We start from the raw sequence: 13,644 nt of genomic DNA on the forward strand, positions 1-13,644 counted from the left end.
CTATACATTTATGAGTGCTTGGTATGTAACAGCTGGTCTGTGAATTTCGATGTATCAGTCTGTGAGAATGTGTCACATGTCTTGTTGGTGAATCCTGCTCTGCTTGATCGCCAGGGCTACGTGCCAGTTTGCCTGGGTATATTACACAGCAGCTACACAGCCTTGACCAGGAAAAATCCAAGAGGACAAGAGCTAGTCTGTATGTGTGTGTGTGTGAGAACGATCACAGAAAGATCACAGAGAGGTTGACATCTCATGGAGAGAAGAGCCAAGCTCAGCTGTGTGACAAGTCTAATTGATGCACTGCCAAGAAATCTGTCACTGCTCTGTGTCAACTAAGTTGCTCAGAAAAAAGTGGAAAGCAAAGTGATAAATCAGATTCATGGGCACTTAAGGCAGTTTCATTACAAAGACAGAAAAAGAAAGACAGAAATGAGCATAGAAAGAGGGGGTGAGCCAATAGAAATAAACGGAAGATTGTACAGAGAGGAAACACAAAGAAAACTGATGGAAGGAGAAAAAACAGATAATGCACACACAGAGAAAAAAAAATAGCTAATTGATACAACAAGACAGAAAGACAGTAAGTACTTCAGTGCAAAAGGGAGAAAAATGCAAACTAGATAAAGAGAAATGGAGACAGAGAATGAGAAAATATAGAGAAAGAAACCATAAAAATGAAATATTTTAGTATAGCAAACTGCAGTGAAAACCGAAAGAGGGGTGGAGGTGTGAGAACCAACAGCTGAGTAATTTAAAATTTGGTTTCACAGAAACAGAACACCAGGGGTGAGAATGGATTAGTTTGAGAAATTCATGTCTTGCTCTTAATAAGATTTTGATATGCTTGTCTGCCTGTTGCTGCAAGAGCTTAGTGATGCACCAAACATATATCTGCTATTGTCAGGGAGCATGGTAATACACCTCCTCTTACCTGGCTTTGTTACGGTGTAATGAGAAGTGTATTTTACTTGATATCTCTCTGGCTCACACTGCCGATTCGGTCACTGTCGGGGTGTGTCTGCATTGTAAATTTTCCGATGGGAAATTAATGCAACTGTGCAGAGACAGAGAGGAGGAATGGGAATGTGGAGAGAAAAGAAGGAAGGAGGAAGGACAGAACAGCAAGATGAATGCATGCAGTGAGGGAAATGACTTTGTAAGAGCATGTGAAAAGGGGGAAAATGGTGAGGAAAAAAAGGAAAGAATAAACACAAAAATTCAGTAAAGCATACATATTTTGTAAACAGGAAAAGCAGAAGCCCTTTGGGCCAACTATGTACCTTGAAGCAAGGTTACAGGGGGCAAGGCCTATGCGTTAAGTATTCTATGGCTTTGTGCAAAAGCTCAAGCCCTCCTCTATCTCTCCTGTTTTATTAAGTTTGGTATTGCATATGCATGATGTAATAATCTCCACCATCCATCACTTTGTCTTCCCATTTTTCCCAACTCCATTATGTTAATAGGGGATAAATGGGAAATGTCATTTCATGAAAAAGTTGCTGTACGCTTGGAAATTTCTTTCCTTATAAATCCTTCTGAGACACAAGTGGAGGATGGACAATGGATACATTCCTGTATCCAACTATTTTCAAGTCATATCTACCTGTAACAATGCACACATTCAACTGAGAAACAATCTAACACATACTGCCCCTTACTTGAAAATAAAGAAAAGCAGACACATCAACAGAACACATACACAACACAAGAAGGGTTCTTTCCCTCCTATTTCAGGAAAAGACATACTTCAAAGACTAAGAGGCGATGGGACCTGATGCTGAGAAGGCCTTGGGCATAAACAAGGACATCACTTTGTGTTGAAAAGTGGTGGAGACATAAGGGCTCAGATGAAAAAACATTTTTAAACGGTCTTAAACATATGCAATTTTAGGCAATGTAATGCTGGGATCAATATGAGGTCAGAGTAGATAATTACGGTGAGAAAAAAAATGTATAACAGCGCATCAGAAGGGCATAGAGTCAACAATATGAAAATAAAATGCACATCAACCACACAAGTAACAGTCATCCATATGCATCACATCCACAGCTGCAACACCATGTCAATTGAACAGAAAAAGCATCAGCGCAGCCCAGCGATAACAATATCCAATATGACAAAATAGAATCAACTGAAGGAATAATGTTAACAACGTAAGTTAAATATAATTAATCAACCTTACCTTTAGTTGTTTAGTTAAACTGCCATGTTGTTTTGATGCTGCATACTTTTTTTAAAATTGGAGAAACAGAGTCTACAAGAGTTCATGAGTCAAGTTCAACCAATCATGACTCATACTAAGCATAAGGTTTAAATATTGATATGTGAGAACATGAATTAAACTAGAGCAGGGATTAGATTATTTCTGTTTATTTACCTATATTAATTTTAAAACAAACTCAAATCACTTATTTTTTAATTCATTCTTTTAAAATTCCACAATTAATTCATAAATTGCCACATGATAATCAAAGTACAGTAGCTAGCTACACATTTTTAAAAAAAAAGTGCAGTAGCCTAATTTACAACAACTTAAACTGCACAATGTCCAAGTGGAAAAAGGGAAGAGACATTAGAAACTACTTAAGCAAGCAGCACTGTACTGTAAGTCACTATTTTATTATGTGCCGTAAAATCTGGCAAATACGATGCAATGATCTTAATATGTTTGCAAACTGTAGGCTATTCTAGCTAGCTAGCAAGCTAATCAGTCCATTTGCATGTGTTTTTTAAGTTAAGCGTGTTTGCCCTCGTCAGTCACCACAGTAATCCCTCCTCTGACCACTATGTGGGTTGCAATTGCAGAGTGGTGCTGTCCACATTTCTGCTCGTTGACTCCACAAGAAGTGAAGACTGCAGAAGCAGTGATTCAAAGTTTACGACTAACTTCACTTAAGCCAATATGAGATATTTGTGGCCTCTTAAGTTTGTAGTGAATGAAACTCGCAGGATGGAGTTTCAGCCATCTGAGGCTCATTAAGAGCTATTTGCATTTGTGCATGGATGAGGCTGGACTATCCAACCTCACTTTGCTGAGTGTTGAAGATGAGTTGTTGTAGACTGTCTGCTTTATGACTGAATGAATAGGCCTTGTATAGTGTTGTAGACCACAGTGTCTATTTTATGTTTATGTTATTCCTGTGTAAGAAAGACACAGACACAGCACTGAGACAGTGTACCTGGCCTGTCGCTATCTATCGGCGGTGGTGCTGAACCGTTTATAAATCAATGCACGTAGTGTGCTGTGAGCTGTCCTTGGTGCTGAAACATTTGAACGCGACTGGCAACCTGTTTTCTTCTTTTGTTCTTCAGAACAAGCTTGTCTGACAAAGTGGCTTTGTCTGTTTGTATGTATATTTTCTTTGACATAGGTTTGCTTGGCTCAATGAGAGACAATTTCTGTTTATGGATAGGATATATCTGCTATTTTACAGTTGTGAATTTTAAAATGAATTTATCAGAAGGGCCCCTCGAGAATGCTCAGCCCCCTCTGTGCTGAGGGTCTAGCTCTGCTCCTGTCCCTGCCTCATCTGCTGAGGTGGAGAGAAGCTTCAGTGCCTTCAGACACCTGAAGACCTGCTTTGCTCTTCAGTGTCACAAGCCCCACTCAACAGCGTGGTTGTTTGTCATGTTCACAGAGAGAGAACTTGGACAAGAAGAAACTGTGTCATGAATTTACTGAAGTTACTGATAGGCGCATGCACGTTTTGGGGTCATTTTAGAATCAGTAAACTAATGGGATTTTTTTTAACTTACATTACATTTTTTGGACAATGCACATTTGTTTCTTCTATATTTACATTGCATTGTATGTTTTCTTATTGTGCAAATAAACCTTTCTCTAAGTGTTCTCATTTGTTAGTTAACGTTTCTTGGTGCAATATATGTTTCAGAACATTAGTAACAAATTATGCTTTTAAAAAGCAAACAAAGTTGGCCAAGTTGTAGGGACAAGTCCCCAGTGTTCCCAGTGCAAATGACACCTATGGGCATAAACATATTTTGGCACCAAGAAAACAGTAATGAATAAAAACCCCAAGGACTGTGTTGTCTATACAAATTGTGTCAAGGCTGCAGGACACTGATAAATACTCTCACTGCAATACCTTCTGCAAAACATGCTGTTACAGAGGACAAATAAAGCCTGTCTCCAGACATTGACTCAATTGGAAATTACAGATTTCTTAAACAGCAGTATTGTTATCCGGATGTTCTTCCACATGTTGAGGAGTAGTAGAAATTGAGAGTTTGAGAGCTTATGTGCAAAGACATTTGTAGAAAAAAAAAGAAAAAAGAAAAAGGCAATTCACCAGAGTTGCTCTTCTAGGTTGTTAAGTGTATTTGTTTTTTTCTCTCCAACTCTACACATTTACAAAGAAAGATAGAGTATATTCAGAGTTAACCAGTTAATACAAACCCAAATTCTGTCAGAAAGAAGGCAGTGAGTGACCTGAAGTTGTATAATTTAAGAGAAAAAGAAGGAAGAAACTGAGAGACATAGAAGAGAAGTCCCTTTCCTATAAAATCTCATGGTATTGTATATGTATGAAAAAGGAGCCACAATGGCAATTTACTGCAAAGACAGTAAATCTGTTGCAGGCTTTCAGCAATTTCATTTTCAAGATGAGATAACAGTAGTGCAATGTTACCCAACTAATGTTGTTGCCATGGTAGTGACTTGCAGCCACGCACTTAATTATGCGTAACTTTAAGCCTTAATAAAATTTAAACGGGTGAGTTATATAAAAGTTCACTCCCTGTATTGTTGTCATGAGCAGGGAAATTAGCTATAGATACCAAAACTGTTTTTTCTACCAGGTTGTGAACATATTAATTTCTGCTGTAAATTTGGGCATTTTAACATGAGGGTCTATGGGGATTGATTCACTTTTGAAGCCAGCCTCAAGTGGCCATTTGAGGAACTGCAGTTTTTGGCACTTCCACTTTGGATTTATTTTACAGCCCTGGAGGTGTGTTTGAAGAAGACTGGTGTTGGCAGTGTTGTGTGAATTGCGTAAAAATAAAAATAAGGTGTTGCAAAAAGACAAATAGAGAATGAAAGAACAAAACCCATTCATTTAACCTGAACAATCCAGTCATCACAGAGATAAACAACTCATTAGATTGTAAGAGGACTCTAAATGGAATCAGCCTGCATGCATGCACATGAGCGCGCACACACACACACACACACACACACACACACACACACACACACACACACACACACACACACACACACACACACACGTAAGTGGCTCAATCAACTGCAGACTGGGGAAACAATCCTAAGTAGCATTATTTGCTTCTTGACTCAGCATTTCTTCACTAACTGAAAAGCAGAGAGACAAATGCTCACAACAAAAGCCTGTTATTGATCCAACGCCTGCTAAATCAAATGCATACACCTGGCAGAGAAAGCCAATTTGCAGGACAAACAAAGATTTTCCAGTTAGGCTGTCTTAAAAAATTACCCTGACTGACTTGTAAAAAACAGATTAAACCATACATTTTCTTGCAAAAAAACTGGTGCTACTGTAAGAATCATGAGTGGGTTGCACTTTATAGCTGTTCTCGGATGATTATTGATGCATTCACATTTGTGTCAGCATGATCGCTTAAAATAATGTAAATACTTCTGACACCCAGTCATACCACTAAGTAGAGTTTAAGCTGGAAAGACACATTGCTGGAGATCAGTGAGTGGTTATTATAGCGTAAACACTTGGCTGTATCAGTCAGATGCTGGAAAGCTAAACTCTGGGTGCCCCAAAGTGAGCAGAAAGCCTCTGCCACAGAATGAAATTGTGAATGACTAAGCAACATCTCTACATGAAAGTAGGAACCATTTTATTATGACTATTAACAAATACTGTAATACTGTGCATTCGTGTCAAGTACATGTCAAACTTGTAAAAGATCAAAAGCAGCGCTGTGGATTGTGGACGTAGCTAGTTGACCGTTAAAACAAACACTTACACAATATATTTTAGGTTTTAAAGGGAAGTGGAAATGACACTTTACTTTCAACTGCACTGTATAACCTGTGAGCTATTCTATTAAAAGGTTTCCACTTAGTATTTACTCAGATATGAACAAGAAGCCGCAGTCAGCAAACTACAGTACATAGTCTGCTAGCCATAGAGTTAGCCAGACAAATACTAATTTATTCAATACAGTACATGGTGAGTGTCACACAGGCTTTCACTCACCCAGTTATGCTGCAGGCCCGATGAGAACCAGCATCTCCGTCAGCCACAAAGCAGCCTACGTCATTTGGTGGTCAGCCAGGCTCCCAGTCAACAACCTAGCCAAAAATCCCATTCAGCCAGTCGGAAAAGTCACCCAAATATTTGGCGGGCCAGGCATTCCCTCACCCGGTCTGTCAGCCAACCAAATCAGCTTGTCCGCCAACATTGCTACTGGATTCCAGATAAAGAGAGCCAGCAGCAGACATGAGGTTAGCAAGAGAGAAGGTGAAAGAAACAGAGACACAAATCAGGATAAACAAACAGAGAAAAATAGAAGCAAGCCAGACCACTGCACAGCATTCAGCAGCAGAGCCAGCCGACGGTATGGTATTCACTGCATTCATTCAGTAATAGGCTATCAATAATAAATTAATATGTAAATATGCATGTATGTCTAGGTACAGGTGAGTGAATACAAAATCTTTATAATAATGAATTTCATTTGGTCAGTTAATGAGTCAAAATTGATGGGAAAACAATAATAAATGACACAAGAGGACCTTTGATGGCCGTTATTTTATGAGGCAAATAGCTGCCAAAAGCACTGCATCATTATCACACACAATTTCTGCACAGACATGCTAATACGCTCACACATAAGACACATGTTGACAGAATGAAAAAGATTAACACACACACAGAAGGCTTTTGGAATATTAATTTGCTGCCTCATGATAAGAGATGAACATTTTTTTCAACTGTTTCGTTGAGAGCCCATTGTAGCAGCGGTACACCAAAGAGAGGCCTCTAGGAGAAAGAGACTGAGTGAATAATGAAAACATTACAGCTTGATATAGTAGCCAGGGGACTAAGTAAAGAATTAAAATTGTATAGATTGGAAAAAAATGGCAGGAAATATGAACACAAATAACAAAAATAACAGGCAAAGCAGAGGGCTCAGCAAATTTGCGGTGATCATTAAATAGCCCTCTGGGATGTGTACCCCCAAATTCAGTTCTTAAAACACTTCTCATCACCTGTCTTTTTGCCAGCCCTGTCTCCTTCAAATGAAGTTCATATGCAGTTATCCTGCATTATTGATTCACAGCAAGCCCTCTGTGCCAGTGTGTCATTCATACAGTATCCTACAGCTAAAGATAAAGGTGTGGAGGTTGGTGGTGGATTAAGCACTTGCCTTTGACATCAGCAGCTTAGGACTGTGTCTCATACTAGTACTTAGCATTGATGTTTTTATTATTTAACCACTAACATCTTCTTTCTGAAACCCTTAACCAAGAGCAGGCTTTAGCTGTCTAACCTCAAAGGTAGAGTCAGCCATTCTGGAGAAAGATTGTTGGTATTTGAACTAAACTAACTAACACAAACAAATACACACCTCCCTTTGTGCTCCTTCAGAATTCCCCTCAAATTCATGGATGTGTATTGCCAAGGCAACGACCAAAAGAGAAATATGGTGGAATCCAGAGCGATGCGTCAGCTGCAGAGTCATTTTTGTTCCTCGCACACATTGTCAAGAGTGGAAAAAAAAAATTGTCTCGTGAGCACAACAATCCATCCACACTCTCCACCTCTCTGCGGCCTCCCTACTTCTCACTCAACCTGTGTTCAGCATCTCTGTCCACAGAAGCAGCCGTCTGTCAGCAGCAGCTCCTGGAGAGCTGGGAGGACAGCAGCCGACCAAACTGCCTTCACCAGGCTGACTGACAGCAGAAATTTATTGAACCAAAATAGTTTGTATGTCGGCTCCACGGGAAGAAATCAGCAGTGTTTGTATTTATTGATTCATTGGTACAGTTAATAAGTTCAAAACACACATACAGCAGAATATTTGTGTGATTTAAACAGCTGCCTGCTCATATTACGCTTCACTAAACGCGACAGAGACAGACTCAGAGAGTAAAGAAACAGTGGGGGTCTCTGTGAGACTGTCTCAGATTCAGTGTGGATTGATTTATTAAAAAAAAGGAAGCGTATCTGTGCTGTGAGAAAACACTTTCTATGTGAATTGGCCATGACCTCGCTCTCTCCAGTTCACCAGCCCTCCCCCGCTATTCAATAGGTGCTGGAGATGGGAGACTGTCATGTCCTCACACAGACAGCTGCTCTGACGATTTCCCCCTGTGTATGAACACCAGATTTTTTTTCATCGCACACAATCTTTCTCCAGAATCACTGACTCTACCTTTAACTGCACTTAGGTTTCAATTAGTCAATGTTAGGCTAACCAGCTGGCAGTCTTTGGCAGCAAACATTCTGCAGATATATTCAATATAAAATTTCTGGCTGAAGATAAATACAATCTGAATTACATTAAATTTCCCCATAAATATGTTTTGCTAATGCAGATTAGTTGCATATGCATTATTCCCTTTTTGTATTGTTTTTTGTAAATATGAGCTTATGAGAATATGTACTGCAAGAGTGACTAAATGAATGCACAAATCATTTCGGTTCCATGTGACTTGTGCAGGTTTTAATGGTTCAGTCTCAGTCTTTAATCAGATACCACATCACTGAAGCTTTTCTGCAGTGTAACATTGATGCAAGAAGTCATCTTAATTAACTAGCTGGCTAGCTTCTAACTGATATTGCCAGTTTAATATAAGAGCATGAAAACTAATAAGTATATATCAGGCTAACAATGCGATTAGCATAAAGCACTTATGCTGTCACATAACAGATTTCCAGTCTTTTATTTAAGATTATCCTAGATACCCTTGAAGGACTTTAACTCATTCAAAATGTAGATTTTGGGGCGCTGATCATGAGCCAGTGTCCCTTGTTTGAGTCCTGTCCATCGGCTGTATATAAAGATTGACATAGCAAGGTGTGATATCACCCATTGTTTTTCATTGGAGCCGGTTTGAAGCCCAAATTTGCTGCTTGTGGTCGGCGCCATCATCTCTGTTTGGAGCCAGGACCTTCCAAATAAGGAATGCAAGGTGTCACCTTTCAGGCCCTGGAAACATGCCCTGCTAGCTTACTGGGAACACAGAGTGCTGCACTCTTGGGCTGATGCTGGCTACTTTAGTTAAACTGTGCTAACCGGGCAGGTGAAGTAATTTTGTAACAGTAACACTTACAAAAATATTGCAACAATAGTCCAACTCGACTTCCAGAGCCATGGAGAGCAGCAGGTGAGTCAGCTGTCAATCACAGCTGTCAATTAATGCCCACACGACAGACATCAGAGCTACTATACGTCTTCAAATCTTAATAACAGAGCAATAATTTCCAAAATGACCACCAGCAAACCTATAAGAGGGCCCGAATTTAGTGATTGAGATCATGATGACTTGTTGGAGAAAAAAAAAGATTGACTTAGTATTTCTAGTGAGAAATTGATGCTTTTTGAATGGGAGTCAAATGCAGCCAGGGATTTTTTGGAGCCAGCACCATTGGTGGCATTAAGGGAACCTCCGCATTGGCTTCAGCCTCAAGCTGTAGTAGTTGCCGCTTGGTCCTACTGGGGTCCGTTGTTGCATTTTTCCACTATTTCTGTCTGATAAAAGCATGAAATGCCCCAAAAGAATAATAATGAAAAAATGTAGATTTTATGATTCTTAAAAGCATGCTTGCTCTTAAATTCTTAAGAAAAAATAGTTTGTGGAGCGCTGAGAAACCAATGGGTCTCACACAAGCTGCATTATTTGAACCTTCACTAGAGACTTGTCTCCTGCAACCAAGATGCTGCTGAGCTGAAAACTAGTTGCTGCTTCCAGTAAGTGAATCAGACTGCTCAGCCAGATACCTTGCTTTCCAGCAGCTGTTGTGCTGTTAACGCTGAGCAGATCTGCCAGCAGAAACAACTTGAACATGGGCTCCCTCACCTTATTGTGCACACCGCTGCTGACCTGCATGGATCTCACATTCAAGAGTTAAGGAATCATATCATAGCAGGGCAATCAAAACTGTTAAATTACTTTTTCCATCATTTTTGTAGAACGTGATAAAACAGCTGGGCAATGGCTGAAACTGTGGAGAAAGAGGAATTTTTAAACCAAGAACCACTTCTCATTGTGCTGGCTTTAGGCTACAAAGTTTTATTTAAAACCATTTCTAGTAAAAAAAAAAATAGTGTAGACTAAATGCCTTTGGACACACTACAAGCATCCTGTAGACAACTCATGCCAACCATTCCCCAAAGCAGACCAAACCTAAACTAATAAATACTTTTCTGCTACCTCCCAGGCTGCCCCTGGTTTCCATCTTATTTAGTACAATATACTGTAAAAGGCAACTTAAGTCTTGAAACTTGCTTGAGACAGGAAATCCATCTCAGTGTCCTTTTCTTTTGCTTTGAGTTATCATTTTGTTCTCAGGAGTTGAGTAAGGTCAGGCTGTTTTGAAAATGCTCCATCTGTGTTTTCTTTTAAAGCCAAACCAAACAGTATGTCTTTAATATTTCAATGTTAGAATGTGAACCGTGGACAATAGAAAAAAAGACTTATTTAAAGATGTACCCAAAAAAGTATAGCTAATTATTATTATTTCATGGTGGTATGGTCAGAGATAATCAACAAAATATGTTTTATAAGTTTAGAATATACAGTTTTTATAGAATGAGACACACTTTCAGTTAAAGCCAAACTTGAGCAAAAATTCCTGAACATTTCTTTTAAACCTGAATTCAGATGCACTTCACCATCCACAGATGATTGGGTTATTATCCCTCAGTATTATTCTAAAAGTACTGAATCGGAATTTTTGTGAAGAAATGTTTTGTATGGCACAAAAGAAATAATTACGTTACATAAGAAAACCCACAGGTGCATGGCCAAAACTATTTCTATTCACACCCTGGAATTCTTCTACTGCACTTTATTTGACACAAAAAGGGAACATTTGATTTGAAAAGGTTGTGGAGGGCACAGAGTTCATTGAAACTCCCCAAAGACTGCTCAAAGTGTTAATAAAGTATCCTCTTATTGGAGAGGCAGTAGGTGCAGCTGTGCTACCAAAAGTCACTGAGGATGTGACAGTGGTGACGCGCAGGCCAGAGAGACAGAGTGAACCAGTCTCTGAACATCTGTTCATACTGGGCTTCAACATCTTTTTGATCTATTTACCTTAATACTTAACTTAAAAAAGTAGTATTTTAGAACATTATAGTTAAAATCTGTGTCATGAAGGAGTTGATGAATTTCTAAGAATTTGTACAAGGCCTTTGGTAAACAGCACATTTTCAATGCTTGCCTCACCATGTGCCTGTTTGGCATTATTTCGTAAGGCATTAAGAAGTTGTTGCTTGAGGGAATTCAAATTTGGAATTCGAATCGATACGAAGAATCATGGAGTAAATAATGTGATGTAATGTTCACAGTGTGGATAGACTCAGCGACAGCAGCAGAAGACAAGCCATGGTTGGATGCAGTAGAGGATATGGGGCTGACATGGTAGCAGCAAGCATGGGTAACTCGGCAGCTTGTGCGTCTCGGCTTAATGAAAGGTTAAAAAAACTTCCAAGAACTTCCAAACCTGTTCCAGCTGCTCTCAGCATCTCATCTCTTTTTCTGTTGCCTCTGTTGTTCTGATGAATATTCCTCTTCCTCCAACGGTCTTCTTCTAAACAACAAAACAAAATGAAAACCGGGTAAAATTTATTCATAGCCTTTTATCACAGACATGTCTCACATCTCATGCAATACATTATACTATCGTATCACATACATACATTGTACCACAATGGCATATAATTAGACAATATTTCATCACACATTACATTTCCAGCTTACTATTACTATTTATACCAGGGGCATGGTAAATACTAGTCTCCGATTAGCTGGAAGATGTCTGTTCAAATAATTTAATAGGACACCTCAAACATAGTTCTGGTCAGCAGTTTAACCATCTTTCTAAAGGTGTGTTCAAATGTATATTTGACCACTGGACTGTGATTGTTCATCTGTTTCTTCGCCCCAAACAGCCATTCCAGTTTAGTAGCAGTAAGCTATCTACGAACGGACGCACTGACCGTGCCTGTGGGTTTGTGTTCTGGTCAGCACCTGACTGAACTCAAAACTCGCCAGACTCCAGTTCTTTCAATTATTCCCCTCCAGTCTCTCCTTTTTCCTTTCATCTATGTAAGTTTATGAAGCACGTTCTTTAAAGCCCCAGGATACAAGGCAAGTTGAAACATTTTCAACTTGTGTCTTTCAATTGACTTTATTAGCAATCGACCCACCTCTAAAATAAGCTTTGCATTCTGTCTGAACCAAGCACCACTGCCATGGCTTGAGGCTGAAGTCAATGCAGAAGCACCTTAAAATGCCACCGTCAGCTGCTAGATGCTGGCTCCAATAAATCATTTGCTTCAATTGACTCCTTTCAAAAAAGTTCAAAGTTTTCAAAAACTTCTCCCTAGCAATAATAAGTCAATCATTTTCTTTCAAAGATTCATTATGGTTTCACTCGTTATATTTTGGCCCTCTAATAAGTGTGCTAGTGGTCATTTTGGATATTATTGCTCCGTTAATGAGATCTGAAGACTTATTAGTCAGTTTTGATGTCTGTTGTGAGGGTGTTAATGGAAAGCTGTGATTATAATATATTTTGGTAAGTTAAATGTTACTTGATTGTAATGCCTACCCTGTTAGGGTTTTTCAGCTGAAGTAGCTAACGTTAGTCCAAGTGTGCACCACTTGGTGTTCCCAGTAAGCTAGCATTTGCTTCGTCCAAGGTGTCAGGGCGTATCCGCAGAGTGTGAAAGGCAACACCCTGCACTCCTTATTTGGAAGGTCCTGGATCCAAACGGAAAGGATGGCGCAGACTACTGTGGGCTTCAAATGCTCACTGGTGAAACCAAGCCCCCAGGAACAGCGCGGGGCTGTGAAACCAATTTGACATAGCAGCAAAACTGTGTAATTACAACATCATGTGACGCTATTGGGCCCAAAAAGACTTTTTCCCATAGACTTACATTGCGAAAGAGACGTCTGTAAATCAGCGGATAATTTTTTTGAGCATCACAGCCCCGGTGAAATGACTTGTCTCACTATCAGAATTTGATCCATTCAGTCCGATCACATTTTGATGGTCTAGAAGAGCTGCACAATTGCTCTATGGGCCCAATGATCCCAGAAGATCCAGGTAATTTTATACCCGGAAGTCGAACTTTTTTGGCTTAATGCGCCCTGAGCAACTTTCATAGGAATGAACTGGGCCCCGCCTCCGACACTGTATCCAGTTCTCTTTATACATCCATGGGTGAAACAGACCTAAATGGTTAAACTTACCACATAACCCTTTTTCTAAGTGGCCATGGTATTGGCATGGTAATACACTCTGTGTCTGCCTCCTTGCCATGTATATTGCTTATGTAACACACATACATACCTGAAAGTAGGATTCATTTAAGTGTAACATTGGAAATAGCTGATTTTAAAGAATTAGCTACTGTAAGAGCAGTTGTGGCCTGTTGTTTAATCC

At 39.5% G+C, this 13,644-nt stretch overlaps 1 long non-coding RNA gene across 1 annotated transcript; it reads right to left on the bottom strand.

Moving 5' to 3' along the window:
- Window positions 1-631: 631 nt before the first annotated feature.
- Window positions 632-11,775, bottom strand: LOC122975276. The gene is made up of 3 exons (XR_006400608.1): window positions 11,695-11,775; window positions 6,217-6,311; window positions 632-1,155 (listed from the first exon to the last, which is right to left on the bottom strand). It is a non-coding gene; the product is annotated as an uncharacterized LOC122975276 (long non-coding RNA).
- Window positions 11,776-13,644: the final 1,869 nt, after the last annotated feature.

This window comes from Thunnus albacares, chromosome 23, assembly GCF_914725855.1.
Source record: "Thunnus albacares chromosome 23, fThuAlb1.1, whole genome shotgun sequence".
Taxonomy (NCBI): domain Eukaryota; kingdom Metazoa; phylum Chordata; class Actinopteri; order Scombriformes; family Scombridae; genus Thunnus; species Thunnus albacares.